The sequence below is a fragment of the Cynocephalus volans genome, chromosome 12, assembly GCF_027409185.1.
Source record: "Cynocephalus volans isolate mCynVol1 chromosome 12, mCynVol1.pri, whole genome shotgun sequence".
NCBI lineage: Eukaryota > Metazoa > Chordata > Mammalia > Dermoptera > Cynocephalidae > Cynocephalus > Cynocephalus volans.
This window is the reverse complement of record NC_084471.1, coordinates 30,657,365-30,685,012: the sequence shown is the minus strand read 5'-3', so window position 1 is coordinate 30,685,012 and position 27,648 is coordinate 30,657,365.

Below are 27,648 nucleotides of genomic sequence, written 5' to 3'. Positions count from 1 at the left end.
TTGAGCGCTTACCACGTACCTAGAATTGTGCTAAGCACTTCAGAGGTGTTATCTCATTTAATGCTCACAGCAACCTTAACAAGAGGCATTCATATTATTCCCATTTTTCTGAAGCTGAAACTTAGACTCACAGAAGTTAGGTAGTTTTCCCAAAGTGTCATAAGTAATGGGGATCAAGGATTCCAGAGAGGAGGTCTAACTCCACTGGTCTTGTTCTCCATCACTGACCCCTTGCTAAGACTTTAAAATCACTGTATTCTGCTACTATAGACTTATGCCTCCTTTACAAAATAAATAAACACAAACAGCAGGTAATATTTCTTGTATTTATTCACACATTTATTCATTCAATTCAACAAATATTTACTGACTGCCTACCATATGCTAGGATCTATGCTAGGTGCTAGGAATACACTGATCAGTGGAATCAGAGAAAATAAATCTACAGTGCAAAGTAAAATATGTAAAGATATACGAAGGTACTTCAAAAAATTCAAGGAAAAATAAAATTGAAAGATAATATGAATCTTTTCATGAACTCTTTGAAGTACCCTTGTATATTTCCCAGGCTCAATTCCAATCATAGTTCTCTGTGAGCTAAATAAGTGATTGGGGAAAAAATGGGGAAAAGAGGAACATTCTGTGAAGTCAATTTTAGGAGCCTTAATAGCAGCACTTTCACAGTGTGTCACAAATTAATGTTGCTACCAGCATCCGGTTATTTTCTAGACATTGTTCCTAAAAAAGAACTATGAATGTGATGGAATTTTACAGACTATTTGCTTAGCTTTATTACTATACTGAAGTGGCTGATAAACTAGCTAATTTTTTAATCATGTCCTGTTGCATTGTCTAGGAGAGCTTAGAATGTGGTAGTAGCTGCAGCCACAGCACCTGCAAAGATGATGGTATTTAGGAGGAAAAGGACATTGGTGAGCTCCTAGTATGATTCTTCTAAGTAGCATGGGTTCCTTCACCATAAAACACATGCCCACTTGGTTCTTCTTGGTTCTTCTCCACTTCACCACCATTCAAAGGTGCACAATCCTAGTCATATAACCAATCAACCTAGACACATTGTTGTCACAAGAAGGCTTCAGCATTGTCAGGCTGGTGCCGAGTGTGAGGAGCAGAGGGCATGTGGCCTCCAGCATCAGCCGGCCTAGGGGCCACTTCAGCTCTGCCTCCCCTTTAATAGCCATATGACTTTCAGCAAGTTGCCAAACCTATATTTAATCTTTAAATCCTCATGAAACATTTCAGCCACACAAAAATGTGCAGAGAGTGATATAATGACTACTGATAGGCTCAATTCCCAGATTAAAAATAAAACATACAAATAGAGCAGAAGACTCCATGTGTATTTCTGTCTGATCTCCTTGCCCTCCACCAGAAAAGAACCATCCTGAATTTGATGTTTATCATTTCTGCCCATATCCTTAAACATTAACTACACAGGTATTTATATCTAGGCAATACGAGCTATTGTTTGTCACGTTTTGAAAAAAGTACATAAATTCTATTATACTGTTACTATCCTCTCTCACTTGTATTTTTCCTTTGACATTATGTTTGGGAGATTTAGTTATCATATAATCTCTTCAAGTTTTAGTTTCCTCATCTATAAAATGAGTGCAGTAGACACACTGCATAAAGTTGTGACAATCTTAAACAAAATAATGTGTGAACATGCATGACACACAGTACTTGGCACATTGGAGATACTCAAGAGAATGTCATTGCCTTTCCATCCTGACTGAAACAGTATCTACATCTGGCATCTAAGAGGAAGCAGCCACTCTGCTTGCTCAGCCGTCATGTCTGCATTACGGTTTGCCACCAAACATTTCCACTGGCGTCAAAATGGCCCCCCGGGGGACAGGGGAGCTGATTATAGGCATTAGCATCTAATGTTCGCCAAGAGGACCCAGCCTAAGTGTGCTTCTTTTCATAGTTATAGTCATAATTTCCTTGTGGTTCTTCAAAATCAGGGTAACATTTCTGAATATGGGAAATATAAGAGTAACATACAAGTGTGTTTTATTCATGGAACACTCTGAAAATTCTACGTTAATCATCTCTGATGAAGATATTACACAAACAGAAACAAATGGCAGTGTAATTTAATATACTCCACTTCTATTTTTTTCTCACTCTATTCTTTCCACCCTGTTGTATACAATTCCTTATTTTTGTTATTTTGTATTTAATTGTTTCTGCTAAAGCAAACATATTGCAGAATTGCCAGTTATCTTATAAATATTCAAATTATGCATTGCTTTAATTGAGAGGTTTTTAGTTTTTCTGGAAACCCAACAAATTTCAATCATTCACACTATAAAAATGTGGTAGTTTAGAAATCTTTGAATAATTTTCCTGAGTTTTAGGTTTCTTCTAACATTTGGCCTAATGTTGGCTGAGGGCACGCATGTCTACATAATGTCAAAACACATGGTAATTCAATCATTTCAGTAAAAATTGCTGTCAATTTGTAAGAGGGAAAAAAATCAAACTAATTTTTGAGCTTTGTGCAGGGTAAACAACTGGTTTATTAATGAAATATTTTTCTTTCCTTCAGATTATTTATTTGTTGTGTAAATGTAGACACAATTGCAGAGAATACAAATATTTGCTTGCAGTAAACACATTAAAAAAGAGATATCTCACAATCTCAATGCAGCAAAATGTGTTGAATTGCATACTAGCAGTAAATGTTTGGTGGGAGGAATAGAGTTTATATGCCAAAGGTTTATTATTTTCCAATCGAACTTGACTTCTATGTACAAGCCAGCACCAAGCCTTTAATGTGAAATAGTGAATGGCGATCGTGTGTAAGTCTGATTAATAATCTATCACTCCATCTTATTAAAGAAGATGAGGTTGGTTATCTGCTAAAGGGAACTACTAGATCTCTAAATTATACATATAGGCCAAGGAGCTAATTGATAAAAAGACAATGCTTAAAGCATCAATTGATAGTTCTTTTCTTGAAACAAGCTCAGCCCAAGATAGATTTACAAAAATCCATAAAGAATTAGTATTACAAAGCTGTGATCTTTGCATAATTCTTGTTCCTTTTTGTAATTATGATATAGTACACAATTGCTAAGGAGGTGTTAAAAAATGTCTTATTTAGAAGATGTTATTCATCAAAAGTGGTAAGAGCTATCTGCAAATATTTATTTGACCTTAATATCTATAACTGAAAATTCAGTTAAGATTGGTTAACTTGACTCCAAGACCTCAAACAGCTGATGAGATGAAATTATTTTCAATAACTGGACAGGTTTCTTCAAACCCCTGCCTTCCCCCTGCTCTGTCCCGCCCAAATACATCATTTCCTTAGAAAAATTCAAATGGGATCAGAATTTATGTGTAATAAATATCTCAGATATTGTTTAAACATGTAATTATATGAAAATGAAGCCAGTGATTTTGGATAGATTCGTAGTAGTTGGCAACACAAAATGATCCTAGTTTTCTAAAAAGTTAACATCACATTTATCATTAATGCTGATAATCCAGAGATAACTGTAAATTCCATGGGTCATACAGGCATTCCTCACTTCACACAGTAGTGTGGGATAGTAAGAAAACTGTGTGAGCTGAAATATGCAAGACTATATTAATAATCAGTGAGAAAATTATGATTTTTCTGTGGCCTTTACAACTTTTTGTCAAAACATTAACATTATTGTTAATGTTCCTATTAATGTTATATTCATCTTACTGTTGGTTAAAAATATATAAGAAAAAAAGCAGTAAAACAAATATTTAGTATGCTGCAATTTAAAATATTAGAAATATTGAAAACTAAAAGTGTTATTTCTTTGTAAAAAAGAAAAACTTATCAAGATTAGTTTGAAGTGTACTAGTCTTGCTCTTGTTCTATACCTCACAAGACAGAGCAAGCGTTGTTTCCATGACTCCACTGATTGTCATACACCTTTCTTTTTTTTTTTTTAATTTAATTTTATTTTATTTTTTAATTTATTTATTTTTTTTATTTTATTTTGTCGATATACATTGTGGCTGATTATTGCTCCCCATCACCAAAACCTCCCTCCCTTCTCCCTCCCCCCCCAACAATGTCCTTTCTGTTTGCTTGTCGTATCAACTTCAAATAATTGTGGTTGTTATATCTTCTCCCCACCCCAGTTTTTGTGTGTGTGTGTGTGTGTGTGTGAATTTATATATTAATTTTTAGCTCCCACCAGTCAGTGAGAACATGTGGTATTTCTCTTTCTGTGCCTGACTTGTTTCACTTAATATAATTCTCTCAAGGTCCATCCATGTTGTTGCAAATGGCAGTATTTCATTCGTTTTTATAGCTGAGTAGTATTCCATTGTGTAGATGTACCACATTTTCCGTATCCACTCATCTGATGATGGGCATTTGGGCTGGATCCAACTCTTGGCTATTGTAAAGAATGCTGTGATAAACATTGGGAAACAGGTATACCTTCGACTTGATGATTTCCATTCCTCTGTGTATATTCCCAACAGTGGGACAGCTGGGTCGTATGGTAGATCTATCTGCAATTGTTTGAGGAACCTCCATACCATTTTCCATAGAGGCTGCACCATTTTGCAGTCCCACCAACAATGTATGAGAGTTCCTTTTTCTCCGCAGCCTCGCCAGCATTTATCGTTCATAGTCTTTTGGATTTTAGCTATCCTAACTGGGGTTAGATGGTATCTCAATGTGGTTTTGATTTGCATTTCCCGGATGCTGAGTGATGTTGAGCATTTTTTCATATGTCTGTTGGCCATTTGTATATCTTCCTTAGAGAAATGCCTACTTAGCTCTTTTGCCCATTTTTTAATTGGGTTGCTTGTTTTCTTCTTGTACAGTTGTTTGAGTTCCTTATATATTCTGGATATTAATCCTTTCTCAGATGTATATTTTGCAAATATTTTCTCCCACTCTGTTGGTTGTCTTTTAACTCTTTTAATTGTTTCTTTTGCTGTGCAGAAGATTTTTAGTTTGATATAATCCCATTTGTTTATTTTTCCTTTGGTTGCCTGTGCTTTTGGGGTCGTATTCATGAAGTCTGTGTCCAGTCCTATTTCCTGAAGTGTTTCTCCTATGTTTTCTTTAAGAAGTTTTATTGTTTCAGGGTGTATATTTAAATCCTTAATCCATTTTGAGTTGATTTTAGTATACGGTGAGAGGTATGGATCTAGTTTCATTCTCCTGCATATGGATATCCAGTTATCCCAGCACCATTTGCTGAAGAGGCAGTCCCTTCGCCACTGAATAGGCTTGGTGCCTTTGTCAAAGATCAGATGGAAGTAAGTGTGTGGGTTGATTTCCGGATTCTCTATTCTATTCCATTGGTCAGTGTGTCTGTTTTTATGCCAGTACCATACTGTTTTGGTTATTATAGCTTTGTAGTATAGCTTAAAGTCAGGTAGTGTTATGACTCCAGCTTTATTTTTTTTGCCCAGCATTGCTTTGGCTATGCGTGGTCTTTTATTGTTCCATATAAATGTCTGAATAGTTCTTTCCATTTCTGAGAAAAATGTCTTTGGAATTTTGATGGGGATTGCATTGAATTTCTATATCACTTTGGGTAGTATGGACATTTTCACTATGTTGATTCTTCCAATCCAAGAGCATGGGATATCTTTCCATCTTCTTGTATCCGCTCTAATTTCTCTCAGCAGTGGTTTGTAGTTCTCATTATAGAGATTTTTCACCTCCTTGGTTAACTCAATTCCTAAGTATTTTTTTTTTTTGGTGGCTATTGTAAATGGGCAGGCTTTCTTGATTTCTCTTTCTGCATGTTCACTATTGGAGAAAAGAAATGCTACTGATTTTTGTGTGTTGATTTTGTATCCTGCTACTGTGCTGAAATCATTTATCAATTCCAACAGTTTTTTTGTAGAGGTTTTAGGCTGTTCGATATATAGGATCATGTCATCTGCAAACAGGGACAGTTTGACTTCATCTTTTCCAATCTGGATGCCCTTTATTTCCTTCTCTTCTCTGATTGCTCTGGCTAGTACTTCCAACACTATGTTGAGTAGGAGTGGTGAGAGTGGGCATCCTTGTCTAGTTCCTGTTCTTAAAGGAAAAGCTTTCAGCTTTTGCCCATTCAGGATGATATTGGCAGTGGGTTTGGCATATATGGCTTTAATTATGTTGAGATACTTTCCCTCTATACCTAACCTATAGAGGGTCTTTGTCATGAATGAGTGCTGAACTTTATCAAATGCTTTTTCAGCATCTATAGAGATGATCATATGGTCCTTGTGTTTGAGTTTATTAATATGGTGTATCACATTTATTGATTTGCGTATGTTGAACCAACCTTGCATCCCTGGGATGAATCCCACTTGATCGTGATGAATAATTTTACGTATGTGTTGCTGTATTCTGTTTGCTAGTATTTTAGTGAGGATTTTTGCATCTATATTCATCAAGGATATTGGCCTGTAGTTTTCTTTTTTGGTTATATCTTTACCTGGTTTTGGTATCAGGATGATGTTTGCTTCATAGAATGAGTTTGGGAGATTTGCGTCCATTTCAATCTTTTGGAATAGTTTGTAAAGAATTGGTGTCAATTCCTCTTTGAATGTTTGGTAAAATTCTGCTGTGAATCCATCTGGTCCTGGGCTTTTCTTTGTTGGGAGCCTTCTGATAACAGCTTCAATCTCCTTTATTGTTATTGGTCTGTTCAAATTTTCTACGTCTTCACGGTTCAGTTTTGGGAGCTTGTGTGTGTCCAGAAATTTATCCATTTCCTCCAGATTTTCAAATTTGTTGGCGTATAGTTGTTTATAGTAGTCTCGAATGATTCCTTGTATTTCAGATGAATCAGTTGTAATATCGCCTTTTTCATTTCTCATTTTTGTTATTTGAGTCTTCTCTCTTCTTTTTTTTGTTAGCCATGCTAATGGTTTGTCAATTTTATTTATCTTTTCAAGAAACCAACTTTTTGATTCGTTGATCTTTTGAATTGTTTTTTGGTTTTCAATTTCATTCAGTTCTGCTCTGATCTTAATGATTTCTTTCCGTCTGCTAAATTTAGGTTTGGATTGTTCTTGTTTTTCTAGTTCTTTAAGGTGAAGTGTTAGGTAGTTCACTTGCCATCTTTCTATTCTTCTGAAGTGAGCGTTTAATGCAATAAATTTCCCCCTCAATACTGCTTTTGCAGTATCCTACAGGTTTAGGTATGATGTATCATTGTTTTCAATAGTTTCAATAAATTTTTTGATTTCCTGCTTGATTTCTTCTTGGACCCATATGTCATTAAGTAGAATGCTGTTTAATTTCCATGTGTTTGTATAGTTTCCAGAGTTTCGTTTGTTATTAAGTTCTAGTTTTAATCCATTGTGGTCTGAGAAGATACATGGGATAATTCCAATTTTTTTGAATTTATTGAGACTTGATTTGTGACCTAATATGTGATCTATCCTGGAGAATAATCCATGTGCTGATGAGAAAAATGAATATTCTGAGGTTGTTGGGTGGAATGTTCTGTAGATATCTGCCAATTCCAATTGGTCTAGAGTCTTATTTAGATCTTGTGTTTCTCTACTGATTCTTTGCCTAGATGATCTGTCTAATATTGACAGTGAGGTGTTCAGGTCCCCTGCTATTATGGTATTAGTGTCTATTTCCTTCTTTAGGTCTAATAGAGTTTGTTTTATAAATCTGGCTGCTCCAACATTGGGTGCGTACATATTAATGATTGTTATCTCTTCTTGATGGATCAGTCCTTTTATCATTAAGTAGTGTCCCTCATTGTCTCTTTTTATGGTTTTTAGTTTAAAGTCTATTTTGTCCGATATAAGAATAGCTACTCCAGCTCGTTTTTCTTTTCTGTTTGCATGGTAAATCTTTTTCCATCCTTTCACTCTTAGTCTGTGTGAATCTTTATGGGTGAGGTGGGTCTCTTGTAGGCAGCATATAGTTGGGTCCTGCTTTTTGATCCAGTCAGCCAGTCTGTGTCTTTTAATTGGGGAATTTAAGCCTTTTACATTAAGAGTTGTTATTGAAAGGCGTTGATTTATTCCTAGCATTTTATTGGTTGTTTGGTTGTCTTAGGTGTCTTTTGTTCCTTGCTTTCTGATTTACTGTTTGGTTTCTGTGTTTGTTCGTTCCTTAGGGTGTAGATAGTGTTTTTGTTAGCTTGTTTTCTCTTCATGAATGCCACTTTTATTATACTAGCGGGTTTAGATTTTTCTTGGGTTTTTATGGCAGTGGTAGTTATTTTTCAGGAACCAAACCCAGTACTCCCTTGAGGATTTCTTGTAAGGGTGGTCTTGTGGTAGTGAACTCCCGCAGTTTTTGTTTGTCTGAGAAATATACTATTTGCCCCTCATTTCGGAAGGATAGCCTTGCAGGGTAGAGTATTCTTGGCTGGCAATCTTTGTCTTTTAGTATTTTGAAAATATCATCCCATTCCTTTCTAGCTTTTAGGGTTTGTGATGAAAAGTCTGATGTTAGCCTGATTGGGGCTCCCTTATAGGTGATTTGACGCTTCTCTCTTGCAGCTTTTAAGATTCTCTCTTTGTCTCTGAGTTTTGCCAATTTGACTATGACATGTCTTGGAGAAGGTCTTTTTGGGTTGAATACACTTGGAGATCGTTGAGCTTCCTGGATCTGAAGATCTGTGATTTTTCCTATACCTGGGAAATTTTCTGCCACTATTTTGTTGAATATGTTTTCAATGGAATCTCCATTTTCCTCCCCTTCTGGAATACCCATGACTCGGATATTTGATTGCTTAAGGTTGTCTGATATCTCTCTCAGATTTTCTTCAATGTCCTTGATTCTTTTTTCTTTCTTTTTGTCTGCTTGTGTTATTTCAAACAGCCCATCTTCAAGTTCAGAGGTTCTCTCTTCAACTTCGACAAGCCTGCTGGTTAAACTCTCCGTTGTGTTTTTTATTTCGTTGAATAACTTCTTCAGTTCAGCAAGTTCTGCTACATTTTTTTTCAGGACATTGATTTCCTTGTACATTTCCTCTTTCAGATCCTGTATACTTTTCCTCATTTTATCATGATGTCTAGCTGAGTTTTCTTGTATCTCATTCAGTTTCCTTAGAATTATCACTCGAAATTCCTTATCAGTTATTTCAAGGGCTTCTTGTTCTATAGGATCTAGAGTTTGAGATTTATTAACTTTTGTTGGTGTACTTTCTTGATTTTTTGTATTTCTGGTATCTTTTTTTTGGTGTTTATTCATTGTGGCAGGGGGTTTCACAGTCCACCAGTTTGAGACTAATGACTAACTAGGATGTTGCTGTGGTTGCCAATTTCGTATGGCTCCCTCCGTGACTGCTCAGTTGGCCTCTAGTGCCTTGTGTGTGTGGTTGCCTCGGGTCTTGGGCTTCTCCGGGGAGCCACCTTTCTGGTCAGCTTGGACTCTGCTGGGCTGGTGGATCACATACCCCAGGGTGTGTGATCTCTGTTGAGCTTTCACTTCCTGTGCAGGACTTCTCCCTGTTCCGTGTGCTCTGGCCCAGGCTGTTAGATCGTGCATTGGTGACCCCACCGGGTGTGTCGTTTCTGTCGAGTCTCCGCCTCCCTGGCCGCACGTCTCCCCACTCTGTGCGCACTGTGCTGGGCTGGGGCGTGTCTTCTGCACCCCTCGTCTATCAGCTGGGCCTTCAAGACCCTGCTCGGCACCGCCTCGCCCAGGAAGTCTACCAGGTTTCTGCTAGGCACAGACGACTGGTCTCTCTGGGTGCCTTTGTAGCACTATGTAGATCTTTCTCGGGTCTTGTTCACCTTTTATCCCCCCAGTATAAACCGAGTCTAGCACCCACCTGCAGCCTGGTCTCCAGCAGGTTCAAGCGGGCCTGGGAACTCTCCTACCACACTATTCCCAACCAGAAATTCATTAGGCTTTTTTCCAAACTGGTGGCCGCAGAGATGGTATCTGCCTCCCAGTAACAGGGAGTTTACCTGGGGCCGGAGTCCAGGGTGTGGTGGAGTGACAGTCGGCCCGCCCATACTTCCTTGCCCTCCTTACACTGGCCAGGGATGCCCACTGCCACCAGCCCCACCAGAGAACCGCGGAGGGAGTGGGAGCGGAGGCCGGTCCACAGGCTCCGGAAAGCCCCGCGCCAGGCCAAGCAAGTGGGAGGGCTCAGTGATGGCCGAGCTGGGCGCGGCTGCCCACACCCGGGAAAATGGAGGCAGCACCGGGGCGGTGAGTGGCCTGGTGGTGCAGGCGGGAGCCGGGTGGGTGACAGCCCCCCGAACAGAGCTGTGCCAGGGGTCACTCACAGTGCTGTGCCAGGTCGGGCGCTCACTCTCTGTCTCTGGTTTGCCGCTTTCCCGTTCTCGCCGCTGCCGCCTCAGGCTGTTCAGTCGCGGCGCGGCTCGGGCGCTCCCAGGAATCTTCTTTAATGCCAGCCTGAAACCTCGAATCCTGAATAGGGCAGCTGGCTGCCTTCAGCGCGGCCCCGGCCTCCGGGATCCTGGCTGCATCCACAGCAGCCCTGGCACCGTGTTCCCTGTTTTGTGACTCGCTTTTGCAGCTAAGAAACAGTTCTTTTCCTGCTCCACACTTCAAAGCTGTTGCCTGTAAATGAGGCAGCCTTTCCTGCCGGGGGTAAAGTGGCGGTGTCCCCCCACGTCCGGCCAGCAGCAGCGGTCCTCCCTTAAGAGATGGCAAGAGGAGGGTCCACAAGTTTCCCAGCTGCCTGAGGCCCAGTGGCCACCTTTTCCACCTCAGCTACTCCGCGCCAGCCGCCGCAGCCGCCGCCATCTTGAAACCGGCCCGTCATACACCTTTCTAAGTGTGGATTAGCTTCCAACTTTTTATCCTTTGCACTTTCAATGTCCAGAAATACCTCTGAGAGCTCCTTTAATATCAAGATTTTTTTGCTGGTGTCTCTTCCTCTGGGACATCTTCATTTATTTCATCACAACCGTTTCCTCCTTTATTTTAAGTTCTCTTTACTGAATTCCTCTGCCTACAGATTTTACCATCTCTGCAAAAGCAACAGTGTCAACCTTCCCAAGGTCAGCTATTTCACCTATGACTCCATTTACATTCAAGTCGAAATCCACTTCTAGTGTTATCACTTTTTGTTTCTTTGCTGCACTTTCTCCTTTGTTGGACAATTTCCTTTCTCACTTATCCATTTTTGTAAAATGTCACATGGGTTTCTCAGTGGGAGATAAGGAGGCAACACAACTACCTGCTTTGCTGCCTATGCATGAACTAATAACACATGCTCCGTTACCCCTCACAGACAAACATTGAAAGATGGGATGTGATTAGTCACTGATCATGATGTGCATCTGTTATTTACACAGTGATTTGTGGACTGAAGAGCTAGTGGTAAAGTAGGACATTATGCAGTTACTCAGCTAGTATACCATGGTAAATAAAACTTGAACCATGTTGTTGGGGGACTGATGTTATTTAACTAAACCATAGTAAATGAAATTCATGTATATTAGAACCATGAAAAGCAAGGACTGCCTGTATTTGATTCCTTAAAACAATTGTTGGGTGAAAGACTTAAACTGCTATGATCAATGTCACAATAAGAAAACCTGGAAACATTTACTTCTGTATATCAACAAAGCTTCTGTCTCAATTTTAAATCATAAATAAAAACATGATTTTATCCCCAATTTTTTTCCAGTGTGGAAGATTTTTTAAAAAGGCTAATCAAATTGACACTCACTGTTTAGAATTAATAAATGTAGATATTGACTAAACTCACAATTGAGATGTTTTGGATTGACATGTAAATTAATTTCTTAGGATCATATCTGAGTAATGCACTATTACTCCTAATACACTTTTTCTACATTAACATAAACACACACACACACACAATCTCTTACTCCTCCATTTGTGCCTAATGTTATAAATAAAACAATGATGCTGAACTCAGAGAATGTACAAAAATCAGTGTTCAGATGTAGGAATAATGCTTATCTATGGAATTTATATATGGAACTATAACATTATACACAGAGTTAATTCTGCGGTAATGCTTATTTGAGAATGTGCATTTGTTCCATTAAGGAACAATTCGAGCATAATGCAAATTTTGCATTTGCTTATGCATGATTTCACAAGAGAGAAAATACCAGGTGAATGCAGAAAACTGCATCCAGATGAATTAGCTGCACAGGAATACACAAAATGCACACATCACAAACATCTGCCAGCTACAGTATTTCACCACGTGTATCATGAGTCACATTCATGCACACCTAGTGTGACAACTGTCTGTCGAGTTTCAGATAACTCTCTACCGTTTTATAATAAATAAAAGCTACAATCTTTCTGATGTCCACTTCCACAAGCAAACTTCAGACCCTTTTCAAGGCAAAATGCCATATTTATTATAACATTTGTGCATTTATTAACCATTTAATATGGGAAAATTGTGTTACTGTTTTTATTAGGTTCCTATCTCTTTTTTGTGTGTGTCACTGACAATGGTGTGTCCCAGCCCCATAAGGCTTGTGGTTTCCATTGTGAAATTTGGCATAGTGCAGTGTTTTTTTTGAAGCACATGTATCATGTTATATAGATATATGTACACTGTAACTTTTTCTCTCCAAGATAAAATTCACTAGTATAAAATTATTTGAAGTCTGAGTGGTTAGATTCATTGTATAATATTGTTTTTCAAGGCTTTAAACATCTTCTATGTGATAAAGCCAAGTTTTAAAAAATTGCCAAAAGGATGACTTTTGAGAACACAGCCATGACAGTGGAGGTCACTCACCTATTCTGTGAGTAAAATCTGGACTTGGTAAGAATTTTCAGCTTCTGCAGAGTAAGGTTCTACCTATCTAGCTTTGAATTGTCTAAACCAGTTGTTCTCAAACTTGAGTCTGCTTCAAAATCACCTGGAGGGCTTGTCAAAACACACACTGCTGAGTTTCTAGTTCATTAAATCTGGGGTAGGGCCACAGAATTTGCACTTTCAGTAAGTTTCCAGGTGATGCCAGGGCCAATTTATCCATGAGGCACAAGAGGCACAGTGCCTGTGTCTCACTGTTCTTTTAGCGGACCATAAAAATTCTTTGATTTTAATTTCTGTTAAAATCAGAAGAAAATAATTAATATGATAATAGTGAATGTGTAAGGAATTTAACCTAGACTATATTTATCTTTATATCAATGCAGTCAAAAAATATTAATTCTAATGTGTGTGTGTGTGTGTGTGTGTGTGTGTGTGTGTGTGTGTGTGTGTGTGTGTGTGTGTGTGTGTGTGTGTGTGTGTGTGTGTGTGTGTAGAAAGTTCCCCTGGTCCACAGAAGTTATGACGTGGCTTGGGTGAAGCTGCTGCTGCTGCAGGAAGCATACATTAAGAAATTTTAAGATTTGTGTGTGTTCTGCTTTTTAAAATTTTTCAGCTAACTCGTTTGATGGAGTTTGGATGTGTTATCCCCTCCAAAACTCATGTGGAAATTTGATCTCCAATGTGGCAGTGTTGGAAAGTGATTGAGTCATGGGGGCGGATCCCTCATGAATGGATTAATGCTCTCCCTGGGGGAGGGGGATTAATGAGTGAGTTCTCACTCAATTAGCTCCCACAAGAGCTGGTTGTTCAATAGACCCTGGCACCTCCTCTCTCTTTCTTGCTTCCTCTCGCCATGTGATCTGCTTGTACCCTCTGGCTGCCTGTCACTTTCCACCATGAGTAGAAGCAGCCTGAGGCCCATGCCAGATGCAGCTGTCCCAGAATCATAAGCCAAATAAACCTCTCTTCTTTACAAGTTACCCAGTCTCGGGTATTTCTGTTATAGCAACACAAAATGGACTAATACATCGTTCCTTGAGGTTCATTTATTCTCAACTGTTTTGACTCTGTGCTGTCTTTACTCAGAAGAAATAAAGTTTTTAGGCCCTCTACAATGCAAAAAAAGTCAATTGAACAAGCTGATTTAAGTTCATGAGGAGATGTGAGGAACAAGAAATGGTCAGAAATGTGTATCTGATGTGGTCATTCTTACTCAGGTGTAAGTTGCAAGTTGCAACTTACATTTATTATGCCTCCATGACTCAAAAAGGAACAGTTTAAAAACTGAAACAGTAAGACTTGGGACTATAGCACAATACCTTCATAACACTGTGTGTTTATACAGACACTGTACTGTCCAAAAATCTCTTTCCCCTTTGGATTCTTTTGTTCCTCACAACCACCTGTCAGTGGGTGTTGCATTGTACTAAGCGGCAATACACCTTACACAGTCTCAGTATTCTTCTCCACTTAATATAATCACTAATGAAAAAGAGGTTATCATTAAAATGAACAAAACTTTTGTTGTGTTTTTATATTTAAAACATTTTATAGATACATTTTGGAAACTATGGAACCTACTGACTGACAAACAAAAAGAAGAAAAACAAAATAATTCATAAGCCCACCCCTCAGAGGTAACCACTGGTAATATTTTGGTGTTATTGTTGGTTGTTTCATATAGAGTATTTTTAAAAACAGATGATAGACAGTAAAATGTCTGCAATTTTACTTTGACACTCAACAACATACTACAAGCATAGTAAATTACTGGATTAAAATTTCTGCACTGTACTCCGTACAAGTAGTTTTTGTTCTTACAGAACTGATTCCTTATTGTTGGAGATTAAGGTTGTTTCTCATTTTCTCTGTTACAAACAATGCTCTGATGAACATCTTTGTGTGCGTGTGAGTAGATATTTATTTTTTTAATTCATAGAAACGGAATCTCTAAGGTTCAAGAGACCAGTATTTTCAAGGTTTCTGACTTATATTTTCAAATTGTGCTTTAGCTCTCAGACTCCTCCAATTCACACCAAGGAGGTCCTATGTAGAGAGACCGGTTCTGCTATATAAAAGGCAAAATAACTCTGGAGGTACACTTAGCCATAATTGAGAACTGGGACAAAATGTACAAAATGTAGTCTCTAATGGAAGTAAATATGCCATGGCAGGCTCCAGGGCTGGAGAGAGGAGGCAGAGGAGGAGAAGAGAATCTGGGCCATGAGCACCCTGCACTTGACCTCTGCTCACTGGCTCCTCTGTACTCCTCAACTTCTGAGGGATCTACATCTGGCCAGAGGAATCTCTCCCCTACAGGTAGAGAGGCACTAACGGCAGGGGGAAAATTACAGAATCTTTAAAAATTATTAAAATTCTGCCCTTTAAATTTTGGTGCCTTGAGGCAAAGCTCTGACCACTTCATTCAAGTGACAGCTCCGAGAAACCTTCCTATGAATAAGGAGATTTACTGTTTCTGTCTTTACCGTATAGTCCTGGAGAAGTGGCACAGGCCAGCCTCAATGGCAGATGACTCTAGAAGAGATGCTTTACCCTTAATGGCAGTCAGTGGTAGTGGCTCCCTGGAATGCTGTGTTCAGAAGGATACTGAAGCTGCGACCGGAACTGGTGGAGCAGACGGCCGTGATTAGCAATGTCTGTCATGGGCACAGGAATGAAGACTGAGACCACAGATGCTCTGTAATTTATTATGCCTTTTCTAAGGTTCTCTATTAATTATTGCAATTCTGTTGGTCACCAGAACAACATCCCTCTGATTTTCTTATAGTCCAGTCCTTCTACAGTGCACACCTTGACCTCAATTACAGTGATAGGAATCCACTTGGGCCAGGTTTCGTATTCCTTTTCTTTTAAAACAAATGAAAAAAATTTTAATTTATTTGTATGTTTATGGGTTCCCCCCCATTTTTCTGTTTCTTTTCTTTTGAAAGAAAAAAAATGTGAAAAAGTATAAAGTTTATTAAAATAAATTTTAGCTGCGTGTTATGAACATTGAATATAAATTAGAAAAAGGAATATGTGGAGAAAAGGAAAACAGAGGGAGACAGGAAAAAGATCAAAGGTGAGGGAGACACCAGCTGGAATTTGTAGAGAGAAGAGAAATGTACAACTTATGCTGCAGAGAATTAGAATGAGGGTAAATATGGTCATGAGCTGAAAAGGAAAGGGGAAAAAAGGAGTAAGTGAAGGGAAAGGCAGGAGAGAGTTCCCATCATTCTTGAAAAGACTATTCTAGTAAAAATTAGCAAAGAGTTAGTACAGACAGAAGGAAATCTCAAGTTAATCTTATGGAGGTCAGTTGAAGTAAACTTTGAGATGCTGTCTCAGTGGAAGCCCAGAAGGACATTTGTTGAATATGCAATTACATGTTGAATGAAGAGTCTAACAAGGTGTATTGGCCAATTTCTCCTACCTGCTTGCTTCTGGGAATCCTTAGCTCCTATTAAGGCTGATTGTTTGCTCAAGGACAATGAACCACAATGATGACATCTCATAATATTCTCATATACAGATTCCCTAAACTCAATAAAAGTAAATGCAAACCTGCTCTCGGAAGCTATAGTGTCTAGCAAGACACGTGATGTAAACACATTTGTATGGGGCTGTCATTGTTATAGCAGGCATTTAAAATGGAACTGACATTGCACTGAGGCCTTTGTGATTAGTTTTAACACTCAAAATAATCCTGCAATATCAATATGCAATTTTGACCAAAATTTTTTTGAGCCACTTTCTGTGAAAATGTTGGTGCTTTTGGAGAGTTACGTTCAATTTCTTGGCATGTATTAGACCTTTATCTGGTCTTTCATTTTCTGATTCTTCTTTGAAAAACAAATTGGTTTTAAAATTTAAAAGGTGTACACATCTATTTGAACATTTAAACAAAACATCGGTATATAAAATTAAAATTAAATATCTCTTCAAAAAGAAGAAATGTTTCTCATTCCCTAGGAATAACTATTGTTAAGTTTCCCCTTTATACAACAAAATTCCCCAAAATATCAGATTGTATCCCATAAGTACATACAATTACAATGTATAGGTTAACATTTTAAAAAAAAGTTTTCCCTTTTGCTGTTTGCACTTCCTATTCATTCTATCTGGAATGTTCTTTCCCCAGATATGTTTGTGGCTTGCCCCCTCAACTCCTTCAGGAATTTGCTCAAATATCACCATCTCCGAGAAGGCTTCTGTGTTCTCTAAAACATGTATTCCCTTCTCTGCATATTTCACTTATTAACATACTTTGTATTTGACTAATTCAATTTATTGTCTGCCTCCTGTCAATGGGTTACAAGCTCCATAAGGGCAGGGATGTTTTTATCTGTTTTATTTCTGCTGAATCCCCAGAGCCTAGAAAATGCCTGATACATAGTAGGTACTCAATATATATTTGTTGAATAAATTAATTCACATTTGGTTTAAGAAATATTGGAATATATTATGTGTACTGTTTGACAACTTCCTTTGTCCATTCAAAAGTACATCATAAATATTTTTTCATTTTGGCACTTAAAGATATTCTTCATTCTTTTTAATGGCTACATAATTTTCCTTATAAAACAAGTACTATACACTGATCATTCTTCTTCTGATGGACATATGATTTTGCTCCAATTTTTTAACATAGAAAATAATGCTGCAATGAATGTCCTTTCTCATATATTCTCTTTGGACCCTTTTAATATCAAAATAAAGTATAGGCCACCAGACATCACTTCTTGGCAAAGCTTTCCTATAAACAATTGCAATGCACTACATTTCTTGTGGTTAAGAATATGTGATGACTACTTTATGAAATGCCATATCATTTCTTTATTATTAGCTTATAAGTGAGCTAATAATTTGTATTCTTTAAGTTCATCAAATAGTGTATTCATCAGAGTCCCCAACAAGAAAAAAAATGGCACATTCAAAGAGGTGGTGGAAGAGTGTTTAGTAGGAATCACTTAGAAAGTTTGGGGAGGGTTAAGGGAAACCAGCAATGGGCAGTGAAGCACCCCAGGGCTGTCTGGCAACAGAGGAAAGCTGTTTCCAGTTCTAGCTGAAGTAAAGGAGAGACAACAGTTAATAGAACCTGGTGAGACCAGCAGCTGGGGAGAGAGCCACTCACTAGGAGTGTGTGCTCAAATAGAATTTTGTAGTTACTGCTAAGCCACCGCCTAGCAGGGAGAAAGCTGGGGAAATAAAGACCTGAAGCTCTTTGTCCTCCTACTGTTGAAGTTCCAACCAGAGCCTTCCACTGGCTGGACCCAACCAGAAGCCAAGGGATAAGAAAGCCCTGTGAAGCAGTCTGTAGACCGTCAGCTTGCTGAGACCAGAACATGGTAGAGACCAATGGAGAGTAGATCTGGAGGGACAAATAGAAAATATCTAGCACCCATAGTCTCTCTATTCATTTCACTTCCTCCCACCACATTTGGTTAGCTTAATGGGCACAGCCAGAGAGACTATGGGTGCTAGTTCTAATACCAAAATGTCTATAGTAGGTGGTATTGCCTATGCACGTGGAATCTGCAATGGCAGATTGCTCAGGGCCCCAGCATTCAGTGCTCTTCTAGGATAATAGAAAAGAAAGTAGTTGTAAGTGTTAACTGGAAGCTCTAATGATGCAAATGTCACAATATCCTTCGGGGTGCCCCAACTAGTAATAATCTTTAAAGCACAATTTAGGAGCCAGATAATCCTGGGATTGAATCCCTACTCCTGTTATTTGCTAGCTATGTGAACTTGAGCTAGGCCTGTGCTTTCCAATATGATAGCCATGTGGCTATTTAAATTTATATTTATATAAACTAAAAGTAGATACAAATTCATTTGCTCTTGCCACAAGTGAGAAGCTCAACAACTAATTGGCTACGTGGTTACGATATTGGACAGTGCAGATATAGAACATTTCCATCGTTGTAGAAAGTTCTTTTGGACAGTCTGGGCTAAGATGCTTAAATTCTTTGAACTCATCATACAATAGTACTTAACTCATAGGCTTATCTGAGGACTAAATAACTCAGTATACATAAAGTTTCTAGTAAACTGCAGGACACTGAGTAGGTGCTCAATTAATGGTAGCTACGGTAACGAGAATAGCAACAACAGATGCAGCAACCTAATTGTGGTGTATCAAGTCCCTGGTGGATACTTACAGCAATATTGTCACACAAGGCTCTTTGCCAAAGCTGTTGAGGCTGCCAGGCCTTCAGGATGATCACACAGCTGTTGCTGATAAGAGCTGTGCATCATCAAGTGGGGAGGCTCCTCCTTTGACAGCCTCTCAGTGTTGCTAGGAACCGACTAGCAGGCTTCCATCTTATAAGCGAGGCCATGCATGTCTCTTGTGGAAAACACTGCCCTGTCCCAAGACATTTTGTTCTTAATCTTCTGATTAAGAAGATTTCTAATTTTTTGATTTCCAGTTTTTTCTGGTGGTTTGGAATGGAATGTTCTATCAACATATTCTTTTCACAGAATCTTTTTTTTTTCGTGTCTGAAAACAAAATGTGGTTCTGCAGGATTTGTAACTATCAGCTTAAGCCTATATCCAACCATACTATTGCCTCTCTATATCATGTCAAATGACCAGTCTGATTCATGTTTTAATGGAATTGTTTAGATATCATGTAGTATAACCCACAGAATATACTAGCAATTTAGGGGGAGAGGCTTTAGAATCTCTAGAATGGATGTTCTATTCCTTAAGTGGAATGAGAAAACTATTGATCAACAAGCAAACATAACTCATTTCTTTGACTTCTCTCTATTTCCATTTCTCCATCTCCATATTTCAAACCACCATTATTTGTCTTCCTATAATCAATTTTTCACCCTGCTTAAGACATACAGTGCCTTCCTGATGCACCTAGAAAACAGTCCAAATGCCTATCCACGGTCTTTTATTTTCTTCATAGAATTTACTTCTGTCTGTAATTATTTATTTGCTGTCCTATTCACTCTCTATCTCCCTTCCTACCACCCATCCCTCTAGATTTAAGATCCATGTCAGCAGGAATCTTGTCTGCTCATTGAACATCATGTTCTCACAACCTGGAAAAGTGCCTGGTACAGAACAGAAGCTTTCAAAAGGCTCCAAGGCCATCTTCAGGCAGGATGTAAAGAGTCAGCTGCAAGCCTCTAAATTACAATCTAGCGCTGTGTTTACTACTTTCCAATGTCTTTCTCCAAAAGCCCAGTCAGACTCGAGGTTTTTAACCTTGTCATGTTTGTTCCATTGATGTTGGAGGAAGGGTCTGGGAGGCCTGATAGTCGGCCTCAACCCACCCTGTCCTCTTACCAGCTTCTTGACTCCACCACAGGAAAGAATTCAAGAGCAGAGTCACAGCAGAAAATGAGAACAGGTTTAATATAACAAATAAGAGGTACAGATTTCACAGAGTGTGGCCTAGCTCCAGAGACTGAGCAGGTCCCGCACCAAGTTTAACACAAAAGTAAGAAATACATACTTAAAGTTCAGTACAGAGTGCAGGCAGGCTCAAGAGAGTGAGCGGCCACCTGCTAAAAGTTAGTTTGATACAAAGCGTAAACACCTCAGCCAGCAAAGTGAAGATTGGCCCCAGGAAAGTGAGCCACAACCCTGCCTTCTGCTAGGATTTGGCTTTTGTGGTTTCTCCATCTAATACACATTCAATTAATGGGTGGTTCCCAGTTATGGAACATAGTCTTGCACGTGCTCAGTTGGTCCTGGTCTCTTCATGGAGTATGTTCATTGGGCAAATCCTCGCACATACACCAGGCATATTCAAGAATATTCTGTGCTCCCTAGCACCTCTAGTGGAAAGTCATTCAGAGGATAAACTCTACTTTACTGAGCCTGCCTGGTTACCAGGGTTATGTAATCTCTCTCTACTGAGCATGCTCAGCCACTGGAGTTGCATAAGCCAGCCCCTTGTGATCTCATTTTCCCCATGTTGGTGCCCAAAATAGGTCTCACTAGCAACAGTAACTTTCCTCTAAGGGAGGGTTGAGATGAGGGGGCTGAAACCTTGGGGAATGGCTTGTTACCCACAGGTGTGTCCTGTAATCCAATCCAAGGGAGACTGAGCACCTCCTATCTCACCATGGCCTCTCTGGGTGGTCCAGTAAATCTTATGGATTCCTTTTCTGAGCAATGTTTAAATGCATAAAGTTTTTTTAAAAAGGATTATGAAGGAAGCCAATTATGCTGATATACAGTTATCAAAATACTTAATACTTCAAAGTTGTGATATAGTTGTGCTTTTTTATTACTGTGTTAAAGAACAAGATCTAGTGGAAGGTTTCAAATGACTGCTATTTTGGGTGTAGAGAAGTCCATAAACAATATTTTGAGATGTTTCTGTAACAATTGTAATGAGATATGAAAATATCTATGATATCTATCAGTGAAAAAGTCACAGGTACTGCCAACACTTCTGGAGCTTGTTTACCTATATTCTCAATTTAAGAAACTGCTAAATTTCAATTAGAGGTTAGTGAAAATGAAGATGTAATTCTTTCCCGGTCCAAGTTCACAGACCCCCTGAATTCTATGCACAGATCATTGTGGGTGGCCAGGTCCCAGGTGAAGGGATTTAAATTTGAGTGTGAGAGCATGTGTTCAGGTGTGCATGAATGTGAACCTTGGCTGGAAATACATTCTAAGCCACAATACTTGAATATCACATATGGGCTCAAATAAGACCCTGGGCCTTTTTTTCTTTTTCTTTTTTCTTTTTTAGCCCCAAGTATTATTTGTTTATTTGTATTTAAAAATACAGAAAAATCACAAAAAACAAAGATCACTAATTACTCCACCATTTAAAAATATATATAAAACAAGAAGTGAGAATCACCTTTTTCCCCACCAAGCCTACCTCCCAAAGATAATCACCATTAATAATTGGTGAGTATGAGCTGGCCAGTTAGCTCAGTTGGTTAGGCCTGTTGTTATAACACCAAGGTAAAGGGTTCAGGTCCCTACACCAGCTAACTGCCAAAATAGAAAAAGAGTTGGTGAATATAATGCCTGATCTCAAAAAACATAGATGTGTGTATGCCAAATGTGTATTTACAAGAATGGAATGATATTAAACAAATTTGTTTGTTTTTAGCTTTTTTCACTTAACACTATATTTTAACCTTATTTTTCAGATCACATTTTATTTTTTAATGGCTGCTTCATATTCCATTGTATGAATGCATCACAATTTATTAAAAATTTCTAGTAAGTGCTTGCATTTGCCACTACAAATAATGCTACAAGAGCATCCTGTATGCAGACTTTTCTGTATCCTTGTTAGCATTATACAAAATAGATTCCTAGATGTGGAACTGTTAGGTCGAGGAGTAGGGCTTATTTTAGATTTTAATACAAATTACAAATTACTTAGCCAAAAGAAACTTAATTTACACTCCAATGAGAACATTTATTTCTTCACACTCTTGCCAAAACTGGAGACATATCCAATTATTCACCCATCAAATAGGCAAATATATATAAACATATAATATATATTTAAAATATATACATATAAATATTTGCCAATTTGATGGGCGAAATTCTTTTGGCTTAACTACTTTAATTCATTTACTTTCCCTTAATTACTAGTGAAGTTGGTCATCTCTTCACAGCTTTATTGGCCATTTATATTTCTTCTTCTGAGAATTGTTTCTGAATTAATAATTATCATTAGTGTTAATGCTGAGTTTTTATCTTTTACATATTAATTTACAGATGTTCTGTTGTATATATGTTGAAGATGATAACCTTTTATCAGTAGTGGATGTTACAAATACTTTTTTCCCAGTCTTTATCTCTCTCTCTTTCTCTCTCTCTCTCTGTTTATAAATAGGCAGTCTCAATTATCTAACGAGAACTGATACAAGAAGTCTACTTTGAGTCTGCTTTAAAAATGGACCAAAATGTTATAATAAATATATTTTTAAGTGTATTTACTCTTTATCTTGTGAAATAAAATGAAAATAAGGAATAAAGTTGATTTCATCTTATATTAAGTTTAATTCTAAAAATTAGCTAATTCTTAAAACACGCAAATATAATTATTTTATTTCAATAGTGGATAGGGCGTAAGTCAAATTTGTGTTGGGAACACTTTAAAAAGCCCACCACAGGATAAATGCTTTTCCAGTATGATTATTAAGAGGACTTATTTTGCAAAAATATTAGAGGGCTTTATTCTTTTGTCTAAGGACCTGTATAGCAGTTGTTAACTGCTCCAATTCTTCTGGACTCTCATTTGTCAGTGACTTTGTTTGTGACTCAAACAATTCTTCAACACCACTGTAATGAACTTGGCGACATCCTGAAACATTTATAATATTGTAACTTCACTTAGCAATCAATTTATATTGAATTTAAATTGCATTGTTTATTCATTGTTTGCAACATCAGACAATAATTAATTCATCAACACAATGGGTAGAATTAGATATTAGTATTAATCACAGAAGGAGTAGTGGGGTTTATATTTATTAGTGGGCATTTTTACATTATGACATCTTAAACTTCTGCTGAAATGGAAACAACTTGAATAATGAATGCTCTGGGAACAGGCACCCTTAGGGCCAAATCTATTCTTTCATAATTTTTTCCCCATAATGGCTTATGGTGTTCCTGTCTTGCTTAGTTTTCCTAGCCTGAGGATAATATTTTGCATTTATTTTTTCTGATGGTTTTTATTATTCTGCCTTTTACAATTATATATTTACTCAATCTAGGATTTATCTGTGAAAGGTAGTCATCTGACTTTGTCAAAGGATTTTTTATGAGATGACTTTTTTTCATCTCAAGAGTAATAACACATTTTTGAATAGAATTTTTGATAGTAATCTTTCTCAGTCTTTTGGATTTTATGGATCAGCAAAGTTTAAATAATTGTGGAGCTGACATATAATTGTCAATCCTGAATTTATCCAAGTAGAGACTTCAAAACCAACATATTACCATCTATTATCCCCATCGTTTCATACAAATGACACCAAAACGTAGAATCTCAGAATTAAAACAAAATAATTCTAGATTTTTAAAAATTTCCTTACATTAATCTCATTTTTGCTCATTTCACAGTGAATGCATGAGAATTTGATCAGAGTGGAATCAGTGTGGGGACCCGTACTTGGGATCAATTACTTTTAATAATAACTGAACTCTTCCATGTGATTTAAACACACAGACAGACACTAATCCTTGGCTAGGGGGCCATCTTAACCCCTGCATCTCAGAGCAGACAGATCCCCATCCAGAGCTGAGACGCGTTCTTACATATAATGATGGCATACTCCATCCTCTCTCGCATTGTAAAGATTCTGAAGCTCTGAGCATGACCACATTACTGGAAGAAATGAAAAGCTGAAATGGATAGGACTCGCAGGGAATCACATAGAAGACACTTTCAATAGAAAGCACCTAATACTGAGCACAGTTCACAAAACCCAATTATGAACAATCGGTTGTGCTGAATGAGGTCAGTCCCACCCCGGTCTGATGAGATGAGCAGGTCATTAGAGTTGTCTAGTTGCTCAAATAAAGGAATCGGGTGAAATGTTTCAAGAAGAATCAGGTATTGTTAATGTTTATTACTGAATATTACATTGTTGGATGATAAATTGTTGAAAATTTGCATTTGGCGATTCACTTTTCTATTCCTCTGTACACATTTATGTAAATTATTTTGCCCTATACCCAGGAAGATTACATTAATGCTGTAATGAGATTTGACTGTCAGTTGACATGTTCCTTTGTTTATCCCTATGTCTGGTTGTGTAAGCTACTTATTTACATGGTAGTTCTGAAAAGCGCCTGTACAGCTATCATTTTATTCATCTTCAAGTTCTCTGTTACCCAAATAAATATGAATCTCCTCAGGCATCAGTTTGGGATTGCTGCTTTTGAAATATGGTAGTAAACTGGCTGGCTCAGCATCTGGGAAGCTTGCTCATTCTGTCACCTTCCAGAATTATAATTCCCCACTTGGAGTCTTAGAAATATGGTGATGGGGAAAATGGCTATGTGAAAAGAGACGACTGATCAAAAAATTCAAGGTGCTACAAGATGAATTTTTATGTCTTTGCTTCTTTTTTTCTTCTCTCTGTCTGAACAGGTGTTGCATTTTCCAGAAAAGTTATATTTTTTTAAAACCTACCTATAAGGTGAATTTCTATGTAGTGAATCATAGTAGCCTACTGACTTCTATAAAAATGAAAGGTATGTTTTTCAGGGGGAAACTATTGATCCCCACATATTAAAACTCATACATGTATCACAAGTGCATTTTAAGAGCCCAAACTAAAAACTTTAAATAAAACATGAGAAATAAACCAAGAATAAATTACAGAATGAAAACACAAAGGAGCTTGGGTCATTTTTGCATTTGGAACAAGAAGCCTGAAGATTTAAAAGAAAAATAACAACAACACCGTCCTGAACAGAACATGCCAGGGGCAGAACTGAACTGTCTTATGAAAGACATTTTTCATTGTTAACCAGAGCGTGCCTGTGTGTACAAGATGACAAAATAATCAAGTGAAGAGTGAATAATTCAGCTCATCAACAGGTTGTTTCATGTTGAGTTGACACAGTGCCAGCTGATTGGTTTGGATATTTTTCTCCTTGGAATATATGTCTAAACAAATATTCTTAAAGGAAGGTAGCAGCTGGGCTCCAGTAAAATAAGTCCTGAACTTAGATTCCAAAAACCTGAATTCTGGGTCTGTCTTTTTCTCGTCAGGTAAATTATTTAAGGTTTCGGAAGCTCCGTTTCCTTATCTAGAAATGGAGGGCATTACTGCCTCAATGGGTTTTGAGGGGAAAATGAGATAATACACACAAAGGTATCTGGCAAACAGTATACACACAATATTGAGCCCAAGAATGGCCCACACAGTTGTCTTTTATAGTACACTGTGTATTTTATAAAATTTTTCATACTTCAGTTTCTATTTTAAGCTAACATTACGTATGAAGAGAACCATGATATACCTGGAAACTCAGCCCTCCCAATGCTAAGCCAAGAGTGGTCTTTACACCAAAAAAAAAATTTTGACTACACTTGTATAATTCACCTACCAAATAATTTTTAATCATGCACTAATTCATGCAACAAAACAGTATTTTATTTTATTTATTTATTGCCTACCAAGTGCTGCATGCATGCTAGGGCTGAGTGAGCAGGCTGCTGTTCTCCATGAAGGTAGGTGGTATATGGCAAACCATAATAACATGTCATAAATGATATAACAGAAGTTGGCACAAAGTACGGGAAGAAGAAATTTGCATAACCCCTGAAAAGTGTCATATAGAGGCAGATATTTAATAAATGCTTTTGGTAAAATTTAAAAAAAAAAAAAGGATTCAGCTATTGTGGAGTTATCTCACCATTCCTGTATGTATGTGTATATGCATGTATGTGTTGTGTATTTTTTCATTTTCCTTCTTTTTTTTTCACATTGGATAATTCAGGAAGTTTTTCTTGAAGTTTGGTGTTCACTGATTTAACTCCCACGTGAACAATGATACTAGGTTTTGTACCAGGCACAAAAGACAGCAAAGCAGGTAATGGTATCCTTTTTTTCAAAGATGGAACTAATTTTTATATGACTAATCTTGCTGTTTGGTCAAATAATGCAGCTCTGTGCTGACAGTAATATTTAATTTATACAACTTAGATGATTGACTTTCAATGTAAAGGAAAACTTAAAAAAAATCATCCATGGTATATAATCTATATACGATCTGTATTCCTATATTTTTATTGTCTGACATTCAGAATAAACCACAACCATCAATTCTTTAGATCCCCAGATCAAAATGACCTGGAATATTTGCTTCTCTGAAAGATGTGAGAATTTCTAAGCTTATCTGCTTTTGCACAAATTTGCTTGCTAAGGAGATTTTATAAAAAGCAATTTAACTCTGGGCCTCTTACAGATATATAAAATGAAAGAAAGGCATTAGGTTCTCAGTTTCATTCCCTCCACTAACCTCATTCGTCTGGTTGTACTTTTTATCCATAGAGATTCTGAAGGGAGTGCTGTTTAGAAAGGATTTTGTATTGATTTCATCTGTGCCTGCCATACACCACAGGTTTGAGAGCTTGTGTGGTGTGAGGGGCAGAGGGTAAACAGAAAGGGAAGTGGGGACTGAGTATCAGAATCACCAGGAAGCTTTTGCAAAGTTTACATTATGATTTACTTTCCTCTCCACACCAATCAGTTGTAGAACCAGCAGTCAAATGAGCTAAAACGGCCATAAGTATGTTGAAAAAAGAGCATAGGGCTTAAGCCATTCATGTGTAGCTATCACACGTCTTTTCAAAAATAGTGTGTAGAGGAAAAGAAATATAGAAGATTAGCTGAGAATTTGCTAGTATAGGTTTTTAACATCAAACAAGCAGTTTAGTTACCATTTATGTAAGAACCATTAACAGCTAGTCCAGAAACTTCTGAACCAACTAGAGCCATATGACTTAGCAGTTAACTAATTCCTTTATGAATGCAAAACAAATATGCTTTACACAAATATGATGGTAATACATTCTGGGGGGGTGTCTGCTCACATTGTTATAAAACCACTGTTGAAGCCAAATCAAGCTTATTTGTTTTTTTTAATCAGTTAATAAATGATTAAAAAAACAAATCAACTTGATTAAACTTGAGCACTATCATGCAGACATGTAAGATGAAACTCTGTGATTCACAGAAAAGAAAAAGACTCACTAATTCAGACTCACTGATTGGAAGAGTCTCAGCCTAGTTTTTTCCAGAAGCAAATCCCAATTCAATCTTGTGGGTAGGTAGTTACTTTGGAAATCTGATGTTAGAAAGCAGGGGTCAAGGACAAGGGAAGAGCAGACCCAGTGAAAGGATGGCTATAGCTGCGGGATCTTTTGAGGAAGCT